The sequence below is a fragment of the Macaca mulatta genome, chromosome 8 (assembly GCF_049350105.2).
Source record: "Macaca mulatta isolate MMU2019108-1 chromosome 8, T2T-MMU8v2.0, whole genome shotgun sequence".
NCBI classification, from domain to species: domain Eukaryota; kingdom Metazoa; phylum Chordata; class Mammalia; order Primates; family Cercopithecidae; genus Macaca; species Macaca mulatta.
In genome coordinates, this window is record NC_133413.1 from 113006302 (window position 1) to 113030653 (window position 24352).

Consider the following 24352-nt stretch of genomic DNA (forward strand, 5'->3'; position numbering starts at 1 on the left):
TGACGCCCCCCGCCCCTCGCCCACTCCTCGCCCCTCGTCCCCCGCCCCTGCCTAGAGAGGCGGTGCAGCGGGCGGGGAGGCGCGGCGACGGCAGCGCGCCCAGGCACTGCGGAGGGCCGGCCCCACGTGGGGGGTGGGGAGGGATGCCCGCTCCGCCCAGTCCCCTCAGCGCCGGGCCTCGTCTCAGCCCGCCACGGAGTGGGCGGGACGCCAGGCAGGCGGGGGACGCGGCGGCTGCCAGCCAAGGGGCCGGAGCCAAGAGATTTGCCTTGGAAGCGCCATCCTCTTGCGCGTCTGATGAGGAAGCAGAACCCGGTGACCGACTGAGCTGCATTTCTGAAGCATTTGCTGGGTTTTGCCTCGCTGAGCCTCGGGGAGCACTGGGGCGCGGGATGGGGGACCCTGTCACGGAGCCGACACCTGCTCGCGAGCCCCTCCCCCGCTCACGCCGTGCCGCGGGCTCGCCCTCCCCATCTGCAGTGCCCGCAGCGCCTGCCCGCCCCGCCCATCCTTCCTCCTGGGCAACCGAGAGGATGGCGTGAGGACTCCTGGAAGCCCCAGGGGCGTGGTAGGGAGCCGTAGACCCGAGTTTTTATCGTCGTCTGGCGCCGACACTCGGCTGCGGAATCGAGTTTGAGCTCGGTGTAGCTGAAGTTTAAATTGTAGCTGTTTCAAAGGTAGACCCCATCTCACCCCCACCCCCGACCAAGACCTCTGGAAGCGTCCTGCCTGGAAGCCGCTTGTGGGGAGGGCTCTCCTAGGGTCTCCAGGCTCCCGCTGGAGCACGCCTGGAGGTGGTTTGTCGGCCGTCCCCAGAAACCGCCACCACTACCGCCCCACCCACCCGCTCCAGCCGGTGGGAGGCAGGCTGGGTTTCTGAAAGGAAGCCGCCCGCGTGCTGCGCCCGGGGCTGGGGCTGGGCCTTCTGATCAGGAAAGCCCATGGCTCTGCTTTGGCACGGATTTGCCCCCTTTTGGCCGTTTGTGCGCGATCACAGCAGCTGTTGTTGGAGAGGAAGGCAGTGATAACGGGGCTTAAAGCAAATCGGAGATAAGATCTCCGATTTAGACAGGCTGAATTTAAGGCAAAATTCACTGTCCCTCCTGCGAGCACTCACGTCTCTGTAACTGAAAGGCTGGTAATGCAAATGGCATTTCTATCCCAATGATCACAGAATGAGCCTAGAAAGGGAATTAATTGTTTTATAAACTGCCAATGCTATCCGTATCTTCCGATGTTTTTTTTTCTAATATTATCTAAGGCCCAGGCTAGCGAACAACAGCAATAATAATGATAATACTGTTGGCCAGGACCAGAGAGGCCCAGGGCTGCGGGGATGAGGACGGAATGGCCTCTTGTCACCGCCCCTCCTGAGTCTGCTGGAAAGGCGCCAGCTCAGCAGCCCGGCAGCTCTTCCTGCCTCTCCCCACCCCATGTCCCTGCTTCTGTCTGCGGGGTGTCCCTCCCCACAGGCTTCCTTCCGCCTGGGCTGTCCCATCCTGTTGACCCAGCCTGAGGGCTGGAGCAGCTGGCCCTGGACACTGCGGCGGGAGAGGAAGCTCCTGTGTGCCCCTCCGCAGGCCTACCTTCCTTCCTGTCGGGGCCCTCCCCTGGGGTGGCTTCTGCCAGACCCTCCAGGCGAGAACCCTGTCCCTTCCTTACGAATGTGGGGCCTGCTGGCCTGGCTCCCCAGCTGGCTGAGAAGCAGGGAGCGGTCTTGACTTGTGAGAGTGATTCAAAACAGGAAAGAAAAGAGAAAAGGGGTAGGAGGAACAGTGTGGTGGTGGCACAATTCCTAGAGATTCAGAGAAAGATGTTTCCCGGGCTCCTCAGATTCAACATATCCAAAACTAAAATTGCTGTTTCTACTCCTTCCCGGATGCAAGCCTTGCCTCCTTCCAGCCTTCACCTTCTCTCTCAAAGCCCTGGATCTGATTGGTCCCCAGGACCCAGCAGTTTTGCCTCAGAAATGTCTCTGTTCTCATTTTCCATTTCTACCCTGGAAATGTTGCACTAGATCAATCTGTCATCAAGTCTTGCTCGGATTAAACAATCTGCAATCCCCCCACCCAACCTCCACCCACACTCCAGCTTATTTTCCACTGCCCAAGCTCCACACTGTGACTGGAATGGCTTTTTAAAAGTCATGATCCAATCATAACATTCTCTCCTTAAAAATGATCCGTGGCTCCTGTTGCCAGGAGATGAAAGGCCATTCAGTTCTGAGCTATCCAGTCTGCCTCCAACTATAGGACTCTCCCAACCCTCCCCACCTCGTCTCCCACCCAGACTTACCCTTGCCCACAGCCACAGCAAACTGCTTGCTGTTCCTCAAACATATGGTGCATTTTCATGTCTCGGTGCCACATCCTCATTCAGGAAACAGTGTTGTGCATGCCTTTGTTCGTTTATCCACTCCATTCGACAACTATTTGTTGAGCATCTACTGTGTTCTAGGCACTGTTCCAGGCATAGCAGCAGTGAACAAGGCAGGCCAGGGGAGACAAAGATAAGTACACGTCAAATATACACATACACACACACACACACAAGTACCATGAAGGTAAGTTCACTGCAGTGCACCAAATTGTAACAGGGTGATAAGAGTGTGACTGGGCAATTGGTTTGGTATGAAATACAGGAGAAGCCCACTCCAAGGAGATGTTTAAGCTGAAAACCTCATGAGAGGATAGAAGGATCCCAGGCAAGTGCACCTAAGTAGAGGGAGCAGCTAAGGCAGTCTTATAGCAGGAAAGAGCTGGCCCCGTGGGATGCAGTGTGGCTGGAGGTGCAGAGGGTGTCAGGCAGAGTGGGAGGGGATGAGGTTGGAAAGTAAGGCAGGAGGAGCTAGGCTACTGAGGAAGTTATGGGTCATGGTTTGAAATGGGGATTTTTTTTCTTTCTTTTTTTTTTTCAGACAGTCTTGCTCTTTCACCAGGCTGGAGTGCAGTGGCGCGATCTCGGCTCACTGAAACCTCTGCCTCCCAGGTTCAAGCAATTCTACTGCCTCAGCCTCCTGAGTAGCTGGGATTACAGGCACACGCCACCATGCCCAGCTAATTTTTGTATTTTTAATAGAGACGGGGTTTCACCATGTTGGCCAGGAGAGTCTCAATCTCTTGACCTTGTGATCTGCCCTCCTTGACCTCCCAAAGTGCTGGGATTACAGGCGTGAGCTACTGCGCCCGGCTGAAATGGGGATTTTCTAAGTACAAGGGGAGGCCATATACAAGAAATGTACATATGCATCCCTGAAGGCCTCCTTTGCCTTCTTGGCTTTCAAGATCTTTGTACCACTGTCACCTGGTTGAAGCCGTCCTTGATAACACCAGGATGAATTGATGGTTTTCCTTTGCTCCCAGCGTACATTGTCCACACCTTCATGCTGGGAGTGGAGCAGTCATTTTGCAAGAAACATTTTTTACAATACTGAATCCTGCCCATGCTCCACCCAGATCTGAACTCCTGAGATGGTGATCATGTATAATCATCTATTTTTTTTTAGCCAGGGTCTTGCACTGTCACCCAGGCTGGAGTGCAGTGGGGTAATCACAGTTTACTGAACCCTCAGCCTCCTCTGCTCAAATGATCCTCCCACCTCAGCCTTCTGAGTAGTTGAGACTACGGGTGTCTGGTTTGAAATGGGGATTTTCTTTCTTTTTTTTTTTTTTTTACAGACGGTGTCTTGCTCTTTCACCAGGCTGGAGTGCAGTAGCGCGATCTCGGCTCACTAAAACCCCCACCTCCCAGGTTCAAGCAAGCACTTGGCTAATTTTTTTTCTTTTTTTTTTTTGAGAGTCTTACTCTGTTGCCCAGGCTGGAGTGCAGTAGTACAGTCTCAGCTCACCGCAAGCTTCGCCTCCTGGTTTCAAGTGATTTTCCTGCCTCAGTCTCTGAGTAGCTGGGATTATAGGCACCTGCCACCACGCCTAGCTAATTTTTGTATTTTTAGTAGAGACAGGGTTTCACATATTGACCAGGCTGTTCTTGAACTCTTGACCTCAAGTGACCCACCTGCCTTGGCCTCCCAAAGTGTTGGCCTCCCAAAAAAAAGCTTGGCCTCCCAAAGCTCTACAGGCGTGAGCTGCTGCACCCAGCCTTGGCTGATTTTTTTTTTTTTTTTTTTTTTTTTTTTTTTTTTTTTTTTTTTTTTACTATTTGTGGAGCTTAGGTCTCACTGTGTTGCCCAGGCTGGTCTTGAACTCCTAGGCTCAATCTATCCTCCTTTGTTGGCCTCCCAAAGTGCTTAGATTACAGGCATGACCACCACACCCAGCCTATAATCATCTTTTTGATCCAGTATCTGTTCTATACAAAGCACTCAAGTTTTTTGGGTTTTTTGTTTGTTTTTTTGTTTGTTTAATGGAGAAAGTAATTGTAGATTGTCTGAAGACCCACTGGAGTTACAGACAGGATATGTACAAACACCTAGGTGGACGTGTGGGTCCTTCTATGCCTTTCCCTTAGCTTGTGTCATTGTAGGGTCAGACATGGAAAACTGTCATCTTGGGCATATATATGGTGGATATGGCTTGGCTCTGTCCCCACCCAAATCCCACCTTGAACTGTAATCCCCATAATTCCCACTCGTCGAGTGGGGGACCAGGTGGGGAACTTAGGCTGTTAAGGAAAGCAGCCCAGAACATGAAGTGCCTTTGCATGCCATACTAAGGAATGTATAAGTGGAGCTTTTATCCTAAGGACAAGGGGGACCTGCTGACAGGTTGTAACAGGGATGATGGTATAGGAAGCTCATTCTGGCCCAGTGTGGAGAATGGACCAGAGGAGTGAGGGTCTGTCACCATTGAGAAGGCTTTTGCAGGCAGCAAAGATGATGCTGGCCTAAACTAAGAAATGGTGGCAGGTCTGCAGAGGATGGAATAGAGATGCCAAGAGCAAGCAGGATTCGGTAATCAATTGGATGTAGACATAAGGAAGAGGGTAGTATTGAGAACTGCCAGGTTTCTGGCTTGATTCACTGTATGAAATAGAAGGGACCACAGAGACGTAGTGGGCTTTGGTGGAAAGGAAGAAAATGCCATATTTCAGGTCTGGAGCCCAACAGAGAAAGATCTAGGCTGGAGATTAAAATTTTAGCAGGGTGTAATGGCTTATGCCATTAATCCAAGCACTTTGGGAGGCTGAGGCAGGAGGATTGCTCAAACTCAAAAGTTTGAGACCAGCCTGGGCAACACAGGGAGACCTCTGTCTCTACAAAATGTCAGAAAATTAACCAGGTATGGTGGTGCGTGCCCGTAGTCCCAGTTACTTGGGATGCTGAGGCATTCATTGCTTGAACCCAGGAGGTCGAGGCTGCAGTGAGCCAAGTATAAAATGAGTATGTTGAAAACTGTAGCTGTCACTGCAGAGCTGAAAGAAACACACATGGACTGTTTCAGTTATCTCTTGCAGTACAGCAAACCACCCCAAAACCCAGTGACACTCCTGCGGACAGAAGCGGGACCATGGAGTGGAGGGGAGGCAGCCTGGGCTGCGCTTCTATTTATTGTTCATGATTCTGTGGGTCAGGGCTTGGGGATGGCTCATCTCTGCTCCATGTGGTGTCAGCTGGGCCTGCGTGACTGGGGCTGGCAGGTCCCAGGTGGCCCTGGTCATGTGACTGGAGTGTTGGTCCTGGCTGTTCATTGGGGTGCCTTGGTTTTCTCCATGTGGCCCTTCTCGTTTCACATGTTCTCTCATTATTCAGTTTAGCCTGGGCTCCTCTGCCTTGTGGCTAGTTTCCAAGAGGATAAACACAGACATTTCAAAGTCTTCTTAAGATCTAGGCATGGAAGTCCCACAGCACTGCCCCAGATTCTCCTGGTCAAAGCAAGTCACAGGCAGGGCCGGCCCAGAATCAAGGGTTAGGGTAACAGACTTTACCTCTTGATGCAAAAATGGCAGAGTCACAGTAGAAAGGTTACACGGGACAGGAAGGGTTGTGGTGGGCTTTTAAGCTCATAAAATGAAGTTCATAAGATTACAAATGAAGCCATTATATTGATAACACAGTTATCCAAATATAAAAAGATAGGCTGGATGAGGTGGTGCACGTTTGTAATCCAAGCACTTTGGGAGACTGATGCAGAAGGATCTCTTGAGCCCAGGAGTTCAAGACCAGTCTGGGCAACGTAGGAAGACTTCATCTCTATAAATAATAAAAAAAATAATTAGCCAGGCATGGTGGCACATGCCTGTAGTCCCAGCTGCTCAAGAGGCTGAGTTGAGAGGATTGCTTGAGCCTGGGAGGTCAAGGCTGCAGTGAGCCATGATGGTGCCACCACACTGCAGTGTAGGTGACAGAGAGAGACTTTGTCTCTAAAAAATATAAAATATTACATATGTATACACATATAGTGTGGTATTTTGGCATTATAGTGCTGCTTTAATACATTTATTTCTTTTATTATTATTATTATTATTATTATTATTATTATTATTATTATTATTTTTGAGACAGAGTCTCGCTCTGTCACCCAGGCTGGAGTGCAGTGGTGTGATCTCAGCTCACTGCAACCTCTGCCTCCCATGTTCAAGCGATTCTCCTGCCTCAGCCTCCTGAGTAGCTGGGACTACAGGTGCATGCCACCACACCGGGCTAATATTTGTATTTTTAGTAGAGTGGGATTTCACCATGTTGACCAGACCGGTCTCGAACTCCTGACCTCAGGTGAGCCGCCATCCTCAGCCTCCCAAATTGCTGGGATTACAGGTGGGGGCCACACTGCGCTCCACCTATTAACATGTTTAATAACAAGATCTAGTGTGGGTCTAACAACTGAGGTAATAATGGAGTTATCATGAGCATAAATGAGATTTCAAGGTCTGCAGTAGGTGTTATGCAATATGGAAATATCTGTGATTTCTCATAGTGACAAAGTCACAGGTCACAGGTCCTGCTGAGCCTAGTGTGGTTTGTTTCCTATAGTTATAGTAAAGAAAACGCTAGGTGTGGTTAAGAGGTTAGTGCAAATAAAAATATGAAATATTTTTCTTAGCCAAGATCACAGACTCCTTGAATTCTATCCACAGATGCCTTGGGAGTCTGAGGAACCCCAGATTCAGCACCCCTGCTTAACCTGCTTTTAAGAAGAAAAAAATGGAACTTGGTAAACTTCACTCAAAGGAGAGACCCACTAATACCTCCACCTACCTCACACCCAGTGAAGGTCTGGCTGTCCCTCTTTCTTCATCTGTTCAGGCTGCTGTAACAAAATGCTGTAAGTGGGTGACTTATAAACAACAGACATTTATTTCTCACAGTTCTGGAGGCTAGAATGTTTGAGATTAAGGTGCCAGCAGATTCAGTGTTTTGTCAGGGCACTGTTTCTCATAGATGGAGTTTTCTCACTGTGTCTTCAGATAGTGGAAGGGACAAACAGGTTCCCTTGGGCCTATTTCCTAAGGGCACTAATCCAAGAGCCCGCATGACCTAATGACCTCCCAAAAGGCCCCAGGTCCAAGTACCGTCATCTTGGGAACTAGGATTTGAATCATAAATTTTGGAGGACACAAGCATTCAGACCATAGCGTGCTCTGAACTCCTAACTGAGACTTGCAGTGAAGGTAGAGAAGAAGGACTGAGGCCAAAAAGCAGTCAGCATTTTTGGTTCCAAACCAAATTTGCCATATTTCAGGTCTAGAGCCCAACAGAGAAAGATCCTGAGGGCTGCAAGACTTGCAGACCTCGCCTCCAGTGGGCAGCTGGAGTGAGGAAAAACAAGGCATGGGGTGAAAGGGATATAAACAAAGTATGGCCTTGGGGGTTAAAAAGTCTGTTTTCATGGGGTTCTTCTGAATATTCTTGGGCCAGTTATTTTAACCTGCTCAGCTTCAGTTTCCTCAACTGCAACGTAAGATTTACATAACTATACCCAAGGAAATCAGGGGTGTTGAGAAGAGTTTAAGTGAGATAATCAATGTGAACATGTTTGGCAAAGACTGAAGTAGTGCTATTCCAACTGTAATGTGCATGGAATCCCTTGGGGGTCTTGCTCAAATAGGTTCTGCTTCAGTGATTCTGGGTTGGGCCCCAACATTCTGCATTTCTACCAAGCAGCATCCCAGGTGGTACCTAAGATGCTACTCTGAGGACCATGCTTCGAGTAGCAGGGTCTAAACTACTCTACAAATGTGCCTAATTATTATTGCCTTTTTTTTTTTTTTTTTTTTGAGACGGAATTTCGCTCTGTTGCCCAGGCGGGAGTGCAGTGGCACAGTCTCGGCTCAGGGCAACCTCCACCTCCCAGGTTCAAGTGATTCTCCTGCCTCAGCCTCCTGAGTAGCTGGATTACAGACATGTGTCACACCCAGGTAATTTTTGTATTTTTAGTAGAGACAGGGTTTTGCCATGTTGGCCAGGCTGGTCTCAAACTCCTGACCTCAAGTGATCCATCCACCTCAGCCTCCCAAAGTGCTAGGATTACAGTCTTGAGCCACCATGTATGGCCCTATTATTGCCATTTTAATATTCTACCCTCTGACCCAAGGAAAATGATAGCTGAAGATAGGGAGGTAGGCCCAGCTCATCTCATGAGGCCAGTCTTCTGCTCAGCAGGACACGCTGGTCTTGGAACTCCACCTCCCCTTTGCTGCCTACCACCACCAGGTCATGATGAAGACTGGCCACAGCCAACTCAAAGAATGCTTCAAACCAAGTCAGTAGAAACTAGTCAAACATGGGGGGTGGGGGCAAAGACTGAATGGGATATTTGTGCAAAAAAAAGAAATGTATGCAGAAAATATTTTGCATTTATAATGCAGAATATCTCACAAAATTCCCAGAGAATACAACATATGTTTCATCTTCTGGTTTTTTAAGTAAGATCAATCATTCCTGCACAATTCTTTGAAAGCATCCCCTTTCTCATGGCTCTCATGAAGTGAAGAGCCTTTGATAGCTCCTGTTGTTTACATTTACTCTAAGCTTCTGTCTAAGAATGACCAGGAGCAGAAAGGTCAGTGCAGCTGAGAATGTGGAAGATATTATAGAACTCTTGGGCACTGTTGGAGGGAGTGTCAACTGGAACCAGTACCACCACTTAGGAAAGCAATCTGGCTTTAGACAGAAGCTTAGAGTGAATGTAACCAACAGGAGCTATCAAAGGCTCTTCACTTCATGAGAGCAATGAGAAAGGGGATGCTTTCGAAGAACTGTGCAGGAATGATTGATCTTACTTAAAAAACCAGAAGATGAAACATATGTTGTATTCTCTGGGAATTTTGTGAGATATTCTGCATTACAAATGCAAAATATTTTCTGCATATATTTCTTTTTTTGCACAAATATCCCATTCAGTCTTTGCCCCCACCCCCCATGTTTGACTAGTTTCTACTGACTTGAGATGTTGAGATGAAGCATGCACATATCCTATGATCTGTGAAAAACTCTGGAATATATATTTTTTCCAAGGAAGTTCTCCCACAAGTTCATAAGGATGCTCATCATGAAACTGATTGGGGTAGCTGGATGTTGAAGGCAGCTTAGGTGCTTATCAGTAGAGAAAAGGATTAATAATATATGGCAGATGTGGACTGCTGAATACTAAGTAACAGTAAGAAATAACCAACTGGAATTTACTGCAGCACTATAGATCTTTAAAATCCAGGGGTAGCCAGGAACAGTGGCCCATGCCTGTAATTACAGCACTTTGAGAGGCTTGGATGGGAGGATTGCATGAGCCCAGGAGTTTTCAGATCAGCCTAGGCAACATAGTGAGACCCTGTCTCTACAAAAACTAAAAAACTAAAAAAATAGTTGGGTGTGGTTGCAGATGCCTGTAGTCCCATATATGTGGGAGACCGAAGTGGGAGGATCACTTGAAGCTTGGAGATTGAGGCTGTAGTGAGCCAAGATCGCATCACTGCACTCCAACCTGGGTGACGGAGTGAGACCCTGTCTCAAAAAACAAACAAAAAAATACCGAGGGGTAAGGGAAAAACATAGGAAATAGGAAAGGATATATAGTACATTATCATTTTTGTAAAGACATCTCACCTAAAATAATATAACTTTTGTAAGAAGGCATCCATGCATATCTAAAGATATATTAAACATATTAAAGCAGGTGCTATGAATTGAAGGAAATATAATTAGGGTTTAGAGGTATAAAGGAAAAATAAAAAGTAAAATAAGGGAAGAACTTTGTTTGGATTAATGATGAAGTACTTAAAAACTGAGCTTTTAATTCAAATTTCTTCACCTGCGGTAGAAAAGTATTAGAGCAAAATCACTCCTCACTCCCCAAACCCTGTTCTACCACAGTGTGTAGGGGTCTTCACAGTCCATCGCTGCATGACCTAAACCAAAGCTAGTTCTCCATCTCGGGTGCCATCTTCCTCACCATCACCTCACAACAGGTCTTTAACTCTTCCTCTTTGACATTTTTTCGCTAGAGTCAACTTCTTTTCATCTTAGCTTCTTGCTACATCCACCTTCAATATGTCCCTAGCAGACAGGGCTGAGACCCGGTGTGATGTGGACAACTTCAGATAAAGATGTATTAGGGCCAGGTGCGGTGGCTCATGACTGTGATCCCAGCACTTCGGGAGGCCAAGGCAGGGGGATTGCTTGAGTCCAGGAGTTCAAGACCAGCCTGGGAAACATGGTGAAACTCCATCTCTACAAAAACCACAAAAATTATCCAGGTGTGGTGGGATGTGCCTGTAGTGCCAGCTACTTGGGAGGCTGAAGTGGGAGGATTACTTGAGCCCGGGAGGCAGAAGTTGCAGTGAACCAAGATCATGCCACTGCATTCCAGTCTGAGTGACACAGTGAGACCCTGTCTGGAAAAAAAAAAAAAAAAAAAGTTAAGATGTGTTAGATCAGGGATTTGTCTTCTGTGGGTTTGGTGACACCACTGATTTGACATAGAACCTTAGGAAGTCCCTTCATTGTGCTTCTCTCCCCTGTAGCACATTCCACACAGCATGATCATCTGTAATTCAGGTGTCTCTGTTCTCCGTTAGACTGTAAGTTCATGGAGGATCAGAACCTTAATTACCGATGTCCACTGCCCAGAACTAATCACATAAGAAGCCTGTCTCTAATAATGTTTGAGAAATGAATGGATTCCCCAGTCCCCTGAATCAGATGATGGAACAATTTGGCCTCTAACTAACTTACACATCTAATTCAAAACTTTAATTGGTTGTAGTTTCAAAGTACTTGTGTGATGGTCCTAGAGTATGCCACATAATAAATACGCAATAACAACGAGAGTGTTGTCCTAGTTCTGAAGTCCTGGCATAAAGTACCATGTCCATATTTCCCTTTCCTTCAGGACGCTGAGAGAATGCATGTGTGCTCCAGGCAATGACTGGATGAAACAAAAAAGAGAGTCTAGATACCATTAAAGTGTTCGACTCTTGGATTCCTACAGTTTGGGATGCGAAGCAGAACTGGGTGAAACTGTAGGTGAGTGCCTGTGCAGGAAAATAGCGGGTATACATCACTGGCACCTTGCCTCTTTCAGAAAAATCAAACCTGTCTTCTGTGCAGTCAGATCTGGCGTGCCCATTACCAGCAGGGTTGGATATGTGCCTGGTTGGCTGCTTATGGGAAAGTCTGCATTTTTTCCACTATTGGAGTGATAGATACACGCAGCAGCGGCCACACCCACCTCCAGCCAAACTGTACAGCACATGACTCAGCATCCTGGGAATCTCCGGCCTAGCTCGGACTACAGGTGCACCCGTCCTGATTGGCACATTCTCCAGGAGGTGATCAGAGCCTCTTGAGATCTGGAGGGAGTATGGCCTGGGAGTGGGGAGGAGCAGGCTGTCATGCCTGTGGGTAGAGGTCGCAGGCTGTCATAACCAATGTGGACGAAGTGCCCAGTACAAGGCCTTGGGTCTCTGGAACTGGCTTTTCTTGTACTGATCACTTTCTCAAAAGGAAATGTTAATTTTAAAACGTGCTTTTTCATGGCTGCCTTTGTCGGACAGGGTGAAAGGCAGTGGTGAAAAAGCACATTTTAAAGGACAGGACATTGTTTCACACCCAGCTAAGTGGAATGAAAAGACCCTCACAGCCCAAGGGAGAGCAAGTAGGTGGTGAAACGGGTTCAGCTAGGGCCTGCCTCTAAGGTCCCATCAGCACAGCAGCAGCGGTGTTCAGTTCCAGAAGTCATTTGTGGTCTGCTGGGACTCCGGGTGGTTGGCTTCTGCTGCCTGCTGCTCCAGGATAGAATCCAAACTCCAAGCATAATGCAGAACATCTCAACTTAAATTTGGGTATACGGCTGCTGCGGGAGTGGTGTTTGTTCCCTGGTGCATTCAGGTTTGAAAGCTGCCGTCTGTCCAGCTGTAAGCAGGCTGAAAGGACTAGGAACGTGCTGCTCAGAGGTTGTTTACCTCCCCTGTTCCCCACTCCTGAGTCTCCAACCCTCCCTCTCCTCCCTTCCTCCCCCAATCCCGGGTCCCCACCCCACCCCTCCTCCTTCCCAACTCCTGGGTCCCCAGTCCCTCCACCCTCCTCCACTCCCTTCCCTGTCCCTGGCCTTCCCTCCCCTCTGATGCTCCTCCCACTTTCCTGGGTCTCCAGGTTCCCTCCCATCTCTCTCCATCCCCATCCCCACCCAGTCCCCAGCCCTCCCACCCTCCTCCGCCCACTGCCTGTGGCCTGAGTTCACAAAACTCCCTTCACCTTTTGGGGCAGTGGGCTTTAATAATTCTTGGGATATAGCAACACTAGAAAAGGAATGGGATTAACTGGGAGGAAAAAGTGGAAAGATGAGGAAAAGGGCCGTAGTGGAAGGTGATATAGGTCCTTTAGCAAGAGCAAAAATTAGGAAAGATTAGTGTATCTCAACCTTGGCTGCATGTTAGAATCACTTGAGGTCTTAAAAATCACCACTTCAGGCCAGGCGCAGTGGCTCATGCCCATAATGCTAGGACTTTGGGAGGCTGAGGCAGGTTGATCACTTGAGTTCAGCAGTTTGAGGCTAGCCTGGCCAACATGGCAAAACCCTGTCTCTACTAAAAATACGAAAATTAGCTGGGCATGGTGGCCCACACCTGTAATCCCAGCTACTCGGGAGGATGAGGCTGGAGCACCCTTTGAACCTGGAAGGCGGAGGTTGCAGGGAGCCAACATCGCACCACTGTATTCCAGCCTTGGTGACAGAGTGAGATTCCATCTCCAAAAAAAAAAAAAAAATCCCCACTTCAGCCACATCCAATACCAATGAAGGTGAGACTCAAGACGTGTGTAGTTTTTAGAGCTCTCCAAAGAGATTCTAATGTGCTGCTAAGGTTGAGAACCGTTGCTCCAGATTCAGACAAGACATTAAGGAAAGGACAGTGGCTCTGTTTGTTTGTTTCTTTCTGCTCGTTAGCTGAAGAATTAGACAATTGTCCAAACGATCGCTGGTGCTTGTGCACACTCTGTGTCTTACCACATCTGACGATAATTGCTATCAGGCAAGGACATTTAGTATGAATCCACTTAAAAAGAGAATCATGATTTTGTAATCAATGTGAAAAATGTTTGATTGGAACTTCCTACTGAGAAGTGAAATTAAAAGATATTAAAGTATATTTTCTTAGTTTAACAAATCTAAATTATAATTGCAACTATTCATTAATTGTTACAAAATGAATTATATGTTAGTTACTTTTCTCAATATTCATTTCCTAACGGAATTCTATATGATAACATGTTTCACTTGGACTTTTAAACCCTGTCATAGAAGAGGTGGAGTTTTTTGGTTGTGTTTGTTTTGCAAAATAAGAGTTTATCAGCGTGGGCAACATGGCAAAACCCCATCTGTATGAAAAAGTACAACAGCAATCAGCTGGGCATGGTGGTGCCTGTGATCCCAGCTACTTGGGAGGCTGAGGTCAGAGGATCGCTTGAGCCCAGGAGGTGGAGGTTGCAGTGAGCCAAGATCATGCCACTGCACTCCAGCCTGGGCAACAGAGCAAGACCCTGTCCCAAAGAAAAGAAAAAATATAAAAAAGAGTTTGTTAGTTTTCCTAAAAGCCTTTTTTTATTCTTTGATATTTAAATTATTTTCTTTTGAAGGGCCAAGTGGCACTGTCTTTCTCAGCACTCTGCTCTTCAATTGTGAACTGGTCTAAACATGCCAAATCTTCATTTGTCAATGTCTTGACAAGTATTTGTCAATTTGCCAATATTACTTTTGTCACTTTCATGAAATCCTGTATCTTTTGCAAGTTTTGCAGCTTCACTCTGAAGGCAATTTGCATAATATTTACATTACATTTGCTGAATTTTTACAATGGCAAGAGACTGACCCACAGAAACCTAATCAGTGGGGCAGTAGTGTTAACTGAAGTGATGTTTTAACCTAATCAGTGGGGTAGTAGTGTTAGCTGAAGTGATGTTTTAATAGGGACCAGTTTTAAAAGTGACTAATATATGTATTGTGAATATATTATATTCATTAATATATGTATTGTGTATATAATGTATATAATATATTCACTAATACATGTATTGTGAATATAATATATTCACTATATATTAACTAATATATGTATTAGTGAATATTTTCACTACTGAACTTCCTAACTTCAAGGAATTGGATAATGAACACCTGAGTAATGATAAATAGACATATACTTATTGCATATTGACCCATATATACACAAAAGAGGTAACTGTGCACTGTAAAGTATATACTAGTTAACACAGATTATTGTACCTTGTACATAAATGTGGCATTTCAGACAATGTTACTATTTCCTGTACCTGAAGGAGTAGGCATGTTAACTGAGTTTTAGTCAGTGTGTCTTCACAAAGGAAGTGACTGCTAGTTTTTCTATATAGTAATCATAATAATCTCTAATACTTATTGAGCTAAGGCTCTGCTCCAAGCCTATTACCGTATTTACAGCAGCTCTCTGACCAATATGAATAATGCTATCTCCAGGTTGTAAATGAGTTCACATGGATGCTCTATGTTGCTAATGCCTCTTGAAATAACTGGAAGCATTCTGCAACTGGTCTTCACCAGTAGAAAGCCTCTCTCCTTAGTCCAGCCTGAAAAAGCATTTCCTTGGCCCTGGACAGGAAGATAGCTCTGTATATAGGCTTTCTGGCCTGAACATTCATCTCAGAACCCTGAGCTAGTTTGGACTCCTCTGGCAGCAGTTCAGACCCCTCCCAGTACAGCCCCTTAGCCCCGCTTCTACACCCCAGTGCTCAGATGTCCACCAGCTCCTGAGGCACCTTGTTTTCTTTTTCTTTTTAAACAATTATAATTGTTCTAAAGTTTTTCCTTGTGCCAAGATTTTTCCACCCACCCCACCAATCCCAGTTCCGCTGTTGGGGAATTACTACCCTAAACCAATAGAATTCCTTTTCTTTCTTCTTTTTTTTTAATAGGCAAAGGCTCACTCTGTTGCCCAGGCTGGAGCCTAGTGGCTCAAACACAGCTCACAGCAACCTCAAACTCTTGGGCTTAAAAGATCCTCCCGAGTAGCTAGGACTGCAAGTGCACACCATCACACCTGACTAATTTTTTTACTTTTGTAAAGAAGAGATCTCATTATGTGGCCCAGGCTGGTTTCGAACTCCCGGCCTCAAGAGATCCTCCCATCCCTGTCTCCCAAAGCGTTGGGATTACCGGCATGAGCCACTGCATCTGGCCTAGAATTCCTTTTCCGTGGGGATATTCTTCAAGGAGCGGAAGGCACTCACCTGAACTGTGGAGAGATACTCCATGCAGTGGGTATACACCTCTGAAGCACTTGTTCAGCAGGCTGTAAACCTAGAACCAGAGATTTTACTGGAATTGAGCAGTCAATTAGTGAAATAAATTAGGACCCATTGAATAAAGGTTAAAAACGGGCCAATAAATTACTTGTAAAATGTTTGCCTCATCTTCCAAAACAAAGGGTGGGTTTTTCCCCCAGACACCGTGTAGAAGGTGCCTGAAGCTATTAAGGAGAATGTGATAAAGGGTCATGAGGTTAATAACCCACCTCCCAGGCCTGGCTGCCTACAGTTTGAGATTCCCTCGGGGAAGTGCCTCTGCATCAGTTTGTTTTGACAGCTGACCTCTTTCTGAAGCAGAGGTTCTCTCAGAGATGGCCCTGGAGTCTCAGTGGCCACCATCTGGCTGGCTCCTCCCTTTCAGAGGGATGACAAGCTTGGTGCAGGAGAAGCAGCAGCCTCGCAGTTCTATTTTGCTGGGCTCAGATGAGGAAGGCAGGTGGACTGTGTACAGAAGGGAGGAGGCCATTTTTAGTTTCCTCCTTTTCTTATGTTTTTTGAGATGGTGTCTCGCTCTGTCACCCAGGCTGGAGTGCAGTGGTGTGATCTCGGCTCACTGCATCCTCCGCCCCCGGAGTTCAAGAGATTCTCCTGCCTCAGCCTCCTGAGTAGCTGGGACTACAGGCACCTGCTGCCACACCCATCTAATTTTTGTATTCTTAGTAGAGACAGGGTTTCGCCATGTTGGCCAGGCTGATCTCGAACTCCTGACTTCAAGTGACCTGCCCACCTCAGCTTCCCAAAGTGCTGGGATTACAGGTGTGAGGCACTGCTCCTGGCCTGCTTTCTCCTTTCCTATGTTGAAGAATGTTTCTGGGTTTGGGAGTTCAGGGGCTTTTCTCTGTTTACCTGTCTCCTCATCATTTACCTGGGGAGAGAATTGGCCTAAAGGAGCAATGTGAAGGATGGCACCCTCCTGTCCTCGTGAGGGGACTCGAGACCTGCTGAGGGCTCCTCTGTGGCCTACAGCATCAGTCCTCCCCACAGGCACATGCCTGTCCATCTGATGGCCCAGCTGGCAGCCCAGTTATGGGTAAGGGCAGGAAGAGTGAGGGTGCTGGATCTAGAGAAGAGAGGGCAGGAGGCATGGCTGCCTTTAAGAGAAAATAGCAGTAAGACTGGCACTAAACCCTAAAATCAGGGTTTCAACCCAACTGTTGGGTCCTTGATGGAAGCTTCCTCTCTGGGCTTCACCACTCCCTCAGAGTTTTCTGAGCATGTGTAAAGCTTCCTCCATAGCCATCCAATCCTTTGATGCCAGGTCTGACTTTGGTAGAGTCCAGAAAAGGAAACTGAGAAGCTGGGTGTGTTGCTAGAAAGATGAGTGTGATAAGGACCAAACACAACTACATTGGGCGCTGGGCTACATCTCTGTGAAGTTATCTCCTTTGGCCTTACTACAAGCTGCCAACATGCCCTCCTCCACAGAGGAAGGAATAGAGGTGCACAGAGAGAAGTCTAAAAACAAGTCACATTGCTGGTGGGTGGACAGGAGCCCAGGCAGGCTGCTCATTGCTTCCCTGTCCTGGTGTGGTGTGTGCCTGGGGACCATGGCCACTCTGCCAGGCTGGGCCCACCAAGTGTTCTCTAAAACCTGGAGTCCTTACTCCTGGTTACAGGAACGGTTCCCAAGCCTGGGTGATCATGAGCTGCCCATTAGGAAGTCCAAATACAGATTCCTGAGTCCCTTCCCTGACTTCATACCTCTGGCATAGGGCCTGGGAGTCAGTAATTTCCAAGCTCTCCTCAAGTGGTTTTGATAATCAACCAAGTGCAGGAACCATTGGGTTAGATCATTAGTGGGGCCTTTGTAATGAGCATCACCTAAGTCCAGGCACCTGCTTTCCTGGACTTAGACTCAATTATAAGGCTGCAAAACACACTAGTGTATATCTCTGGAACTGTAAGTCTGGCTCTGGCCATTTAGTCACTTGACCAATGTACATGAAATACCCATCTTGTACCTGTGCTGTTTCAGGAATGGGGATATACCAGAAGAGGCAGGGCTACTGCTCTCATGGAGCATGTAGTCTAGCAGAGATATCCAAAACCCCTTTGCTTCCACTCCAGCACCTTTCTTTCCACCACCTTTACCTCCTTGCATCTTTTTTATTTTCCTGGTCTTCAGACCTTATGAGATCATAAACTTTCTTATTAAAAAAATTTTTTTTGAGACAGGGTCTCACTCTGTTGCCCAGGCTGGAGTGCAGTTGTGCAGTCATAGCTTACTGCAGCCTTGACTTCCTGGGCTCAAGTGATCCTCCTGCCTCAGCCTTCCAAAGAATTGGGATTACAGGCCTGAGCTACTGCACCTAGCCCATAAACTTCTCCTTTCAAAGTGGAATCTATGTCCAATTCATTTCTAGACTATCATTTTCTCCTGGACTCACCCCTACACCCAGTCACCTATACCTAGTATAATAGTTTGCACTCAGTAAATATTTGTTAAATAAATGCGTTTATTCATTCATCAAAGATTTAGAGTGCCTACGACATGCCAGGCATCGTTGTTGGTACCAGAACAATGATGAGAGTGAAGCAAGCAAGGTACTTAGGGTGCACAATTTAAGGAGACACTTACTCTAGGATCATGCAAGTGCACCTGAGCCTGAGGACCTCCTTAAATGTTGTGCCCTAGGTGCCCTGGCTCTTTGCAGGGATATGCATGTTGCCTGTCCTAAGTCTTTTTCATTTGTGTGTGATCTGCCTTTTCAGCCAGATTGTGAGGCCTTATTCTGGTTTGTCTCTTCCTCCTCTTCCTGCACTACCTCCTGCCTTATACGATGTTTTCTAGAATCTTGTCCCCGATCACCTGCCTGGGAATCCCTGGTAGCCCTTGTTTAAAATTCAATTTTCCAGGCCAGGCATGGTGGCTCATGCCTGCAATCCCAGCACTTTGGGAGGCCAAGGCCAGTGGATCACTTGTCGTTAGGAGTTTGAGACGAGCCTGGCCAACATGGTGAAAACTCGTCTCTACTAAAAATGCAAAAAAATTAGCCAGGTATGGTGGCATGCTCCTGTAATCCCAGCTACTGGGGAGGCTGAGGCAGGAGAATTGCTTGAACCTGGGAGATGGAGGTTGCAGTGAGTCAAGATCGTGCCACTGCACTCTAGCCTGGGCAACAAGAATGAAACTCTGTCTCAAAAATAAAAAGTAAAAAAATAATAAGAAGATAAAATTCAGTTTTCCAAGTGCCACCTATTGAGTCAGGTTCCTTGAAGGTGACACTGAGGAATATGCATCACTGACAAGCTCCCTGAGTGGCTGAGGCACATTGAGGACCCCTGGCTCACTGGTTTGTTCAGTCAGTAGGATTAATGCTGAACAATACTAGAAGAAGAACACAGGGAGAAGACGGGGGAACAGGGGTATTTAATATGCATCAGTGCCTTTGGATTCTGTTTACAAAGACAGAAAAGGAAGGCAAGAGAAGAAGGCAGTCTAGAGGTGTACATGCTGGCCTGGACTCTGCCCTATGTGCTCTATAGGAAGATCTTGGCCAGCTCACCCTTGCACTTTAGCTGGGCCACTCTGGACCCTGCCTCCTCCTCTCCTCCTCCTCCTCCTCCTCCTCCTCCTTCTCCTCCTCCTCCTCCTCCTTCTTCTTCCTCTTCCTCTTCCACCTCCTCTTCCTCCTCTTCTTCCTCTTTTTCTTTCTTTCTTTTTTTTTTTTAATACAGTGTCTCACTCTATCACCTAGGCTGGAGTGTTAATGGCATGATCTCGGCTCACTGCAACCTTTGGCTCCCAGGTTCAACCAATTCTCAGCCTTCCAAGTAGCTGGGACTATAGGCACATGCCACAACCCCTTGCTAATATTTTGTATTTTTAGCAGAGATGAGGTTTCACCATGTCGGCCAGGCTGGTCTGGTACTCCTGACCTCAGATGATCCACCTGCCTCAGCCTCCCAAGGTGTTGGGATTACAGACATGAGCCACTGCGCCAGGCCCTTTGACTCTTTTTGAGTTGCCCACATTGCCTGCCCAAGGAGCTAGAGGCTGACACTGTCAGCTGCTTTGGCAGCTGTGCCAAAAGTTTCTCTGGTGTGGGGTAGGGGCAGGTGGGTTGATGGCTGGCTGGGGGATGGGCATGAGTGTGGCAGGGCAAACAAAGCACGTGGGAAGGTCTGTAAGTTCATCTCTGACTTCTAAGATGGGTAGCTATCATTTTTACGTGCTTCACATGGTACGCTGCATCAATGCCCACACACTTTGGGGTGACAGATACATATTGTTTAATGGTAATTATCTGGATGAGAGAAATCACTTGTGTGAGTTACCAGTAAACCCAGTTTGCAGGGTGGAGCACACCTTTGGCTTTCCCAATCCATTAGCCCCTTGGCGGTATCACCATGAGATTCCTCTTGCTGTCCAACCACACCCAGCTCCCTAATAGAAGAGTTCAGGAGTGAGTCTCAAATCTGCATTTTAGCTTGTTCTTAAAAGGATTCAGGCAGGGAGATGGAGGACATAAAGTTCAGCTCAGGAGGCAATTTGGGACACTGTTGGCATCTGGGTAACCATCCAAGTGCCCCTAAATGACAAATTATTGACATAAGGCTTCCAACAGCAGGTCATTAAAGTTGAATTAATTAATAACCTATTATTTGCTTGTAAGGTTGAGGACAGTGGTTTTGAAGCTTTTATGTGTATCACTATCACCTATTAAGCTTGTTAAACAGGTGCCCCACCCCAGACTCTTAAGAGCTGAGGCCTGGAAATTTATCCTTTCACCAAAACTCCCCAAGCACTTCACATACACACACACACACACACACACACACACACCCCATGAGCTTATCTCTGGTTCTTTGAACTAGGAAGTTCTGCAGTGTTTTTTTCTTTATTTCTTTTTTTTTTTCTTTTTGAGACAAGATCTGGCTTTATTGCCCAGCCTGGAGTACAGTGGCACAATCTTAGCTCACTGTAACTTCTGTCTCCCAGGCTCCAGTCATCCTCCTGCTTCAGCCTCCAGAGTAGGTGATACTACAGGCACACGCCACCACACTTGGCTAATTTTTGTATTTTTTGTAGAGACAGGGTTTTGCCATGTTGCCCAGGCTGGTTTCAAACTTGTGAACTCCAACAATCTGCCGGCCTCAGCCTCCCAACACGGAGATTACAGGCATGAGCCACCGCACCCGGCCGAGTATTTGCTTCTTAATTAAGGCAGGGTATTCTGCCTCCACCCTCAGCCTTTTCTTCAAATGTGATGGTTTGTGCTCTGTCCACTTGGCCAAGATGGAACTACCTTTTCAAGATCCCCTTCCCTGTACAGTTCTGAGTTGAATTTGGCCAGAAGAAGAATTTGTACCAGGTTTGGAAGATGTGAAACAGCAGCCATTACTCTCGGAAGGTCGTCAGGGTTAAATGTGGTGACAGACACAGGCCAGCGGGTTCCAGCTTGTGCTTGCTGTCCTGCACTGCACATCCAGTCCTCTTCCTGACTGCTGATTCCAGGACCGGCAGCAGCGCCAGCCCCTCCCTCAGATGGCATTTCCACGGAGGAGGGACCACAGGCTTCTCTTTTCCGCCCCTCCACAGTGGCAGGATGTGCTTAGCTTGTCCAAGGGACTGCTTGGCAGCTCCTTCTCTGATCCTCCCATTCCTCCAGGGCCTTCGCCTCTCCAGTTCCTCCCAAAGTTGTGTAAGATCCAATTCCTATAATAAGTGTGTCCCTTATCCCATAACTCCAAGGGGTTCCCTTCCCTGACTTAACCCTGACTGTTCAGTAAAGAAGTACTTCCCATGTCTGAAATAAATCAAGATCTGGGAATTAGGACTTCCATTTAGATCCAAATGAATGTCCATGGGATGTAAAGATGTGTAAACACCGTGAAGGCAGCTAAAAGCTCACCCATCGGTCTTACCTTCCATGATTATAGGGTAATTGAAAAATGTGATTTCCCCAAGTTCTCTACTGGCAAATACAGTACCTTGGGCAAAAGCAGTACAAGTCACCCTTTCCTTTTCCTCCTGCCTTTCCTTTTAAGCTGGTGTCCTTGTTCAGACCACAGCGTGCATATATGGTATGTATGTGGTAGCTTGTCATTTACTGCAAAGAAGCCCTGAGTCCAGCCTGTAACAGAGTCCATTCCTAGAATCATTAAGTATAGACAGGTCACAGAATGGCCCCACCAAAATGCTTCATGAAAGGATAGGCGTTCTTTGGCTTGTTGTACAATTTTTTCTCTGCTCCAATGCCAGAGCATTGGTCAGCCATTCTTTTCTGACCACCCATGTGAAAAAGCTCTGGTAGGATCCTGGATTGTCCCTACTATAGCCTTCACAATACTGTGCTGCTACTATTCACTGGATGTCTGTGTTATGCACTAGATGGCAAGTACTCTTTTTTTTTTTTTTTTTTTTTTTTTGAGATGGAGTCTTGCCCTGTCGCCCAGGCTGGAGTGCAGTGGCGCTATCTCGGCTCACTGCAAGCTCCACCTCCCAGGTTCACGCCATTCTCCTGCCTCAGCCTCCAGAGTAGCTGGGACTACAGGCACCTGCCACCAGACCTGGCTAATTTTTTGTATTTTTAGTAGAGATGGGGTTTCACCATGTTAGCCAGGATGGTCTCGATCTCCTGACCTCGTGATCCGCCCGCGTCAGCCTCCCAAAGTGCTGGGATTACAGGCGTGAGCCACCGCGCCCAGCTGATGGCAAGTACTCTTAGGATGGTGTCTCTCATCCAGTCACTTGGCTCCCCAGTGTCCAGCACAGCACCCGCACAGAGAAGCATGCAGTAAACATTTGTGGTGTGAGTGATGAGCCATGCGGAGGTCACATCTGCTTTGAGTCTGGGACTTTCCTATCAGGCTATATCCTCATTTGAAAGGGCCTGGAACCAGGGGCCAGGTCTGTGCCCCCTTTAGAGTATGAGGCCCACATACCAGGAGACGGAGCTGTAGAAGGGCCAGCTACTGGCCACCAGAGACCTGACTGGTGTGTGACCTCCTGTGGTGCCTGGCCAATGTTGGCTGATCACAGGCTACGTCAGGGTTGATAATCCTGTGGCACAAGAGCCCCCCGCTCCATTCTCCAGAGCCCACACTCCCTAATCTATTATGGCCCTTGAACCTTCTCAAGATAACACCTAGGCAGCTGCTACCAGTCATCAGAGTGGCAGCTATAAATGGAAGCCATTCTTCACCCTCAGGCAGCCTCTGAGATCTGTCTCACCATCATCCCTGCCATCCGAGGCATCACTATTTTTGTTTATGGGGAGGCATGAATACCAAACCAAAATATCAACAAGTGAAGTAGAAATTGAGTTGTAAATAAATGATACCAAGTTTATCCAACTCAAGCAACCAATAAACCAACCACTTGACTGGGAGAAAAACATTTTTCTCCCAGTCAAATGGAAAAGGCAAAAAGATGGCTTTGTTTATATACTATGATGTCACTTTTATTTATTAATTAATTAATTTATGTATTTATTTATTTTTAGAGACAGGCTCTTGCTCTGTTGCCCAAGCTAGAGTGCAATGGCATGATCATAACTCACTGTAACCTTGAGCTCTTGGGCTCAAGTGATCCTCCCGCTTCAGCCTCCTGAGTAGCTGGGACTATAGGAATGTGCAGCTAATTTCATTTTTATTTTTAGAGATGTGATCTTGCTGTATTGCCCAGGCTGGTCTCAAACTCCTGGTCTGAAGTGATCCTCCTGGTCCTGCCTCCTAAAGCACTGGGATTACAGGCACAAGGCATTGCACCCAGTCAATGCCACTTTAAAATGGGAGTTTGGTATGGACTCAAATGTCTGGGGACAAGACTGCCCCCACTGGGGACTCCTTTACTACAAAGAAACCTCTTCTCCCCCTCCACAGCCCCACATGCAGGTCCGGTAGGAGTCTCCAAATCCCATCTGTCTCCCTGCGCTGCAGTTGCCTTGCTTTACCTGCAGAGTTTGGCATCCGGTAGCAATGTCTCGAACCCCTGGAGTGTCAGGTGAGGAGAGGAGAGGCCAGCACTGTGGTACAATGGAAGGAGGGGACAGGAGGCAACCACTTGGCTTCTCGCCCCAGTTCTGCCACTTACAAACCATGTTACCTGTGATAAGTCAACATTTGGGAGCTTCCACTTCCTCACCTGTTAAAGGAAGTCGAGGCAGTAGTTATTAGTTGCCTGTATGTATGTATCTCGTTGGGATATTGATAATATCATGTAACACTGAAAAGGCTAATGTGAAAGTGCTTTAAGTAAGAAAGGGGAAAGTTTTTGTTTTGTTTGCTACTTTATAGCACACAGCCTGGCCCATAGTACAGTGGGGTGTTCAGTAAAAGGTTTGTTGAATGAACAAATGTGAACACAAAAATCTTGCTCCCCTGGGAGTGGAGGGGGAAGTGAGATGAGGAAGGTACACACAGGAGGGCCTCACAGGTGGAGGAGATATTGTATTATGAGACTGAAGGGGGCTACATGCTACATGCTTTCTAGTTCCTCTCTGTGTTTGTGTGTTGAATATTTTTTGTATGTATTCAACGTATAATGAAAGCATTTTTAAAAAATTAATGAACAAACAAACAAGTAGACAGAAAAAACCCCTGTGAAGTGCCTTCCCAAAGGAAGCTATTATTAGTGTGAGTACAGCTTTTGCTCTGCCATTA

General features: G+C 47.1%; 1 long non-coding RNA gene across 1 annotated transcript; it reads left to right on the forward strand.

Annotated features, from left to right (window-relative positions):
* The first annotated feature begins 180 nt into the window (after positions 1–180).
* On the forward strand, positions 181–23695 carry LOC106999894 (uncharacterized). The gene is made up of 4 exons (XR_003732486.2): positions 181–677; positions 7033–7220; positions 11283–11416; positions 23573–23695. It is a non-coding gene; the product is annotated as an uncharacterized LOC106999894 (long non-coding RNA).
* Positions 23696–24352: the final 657 nt, after the last annotated feature.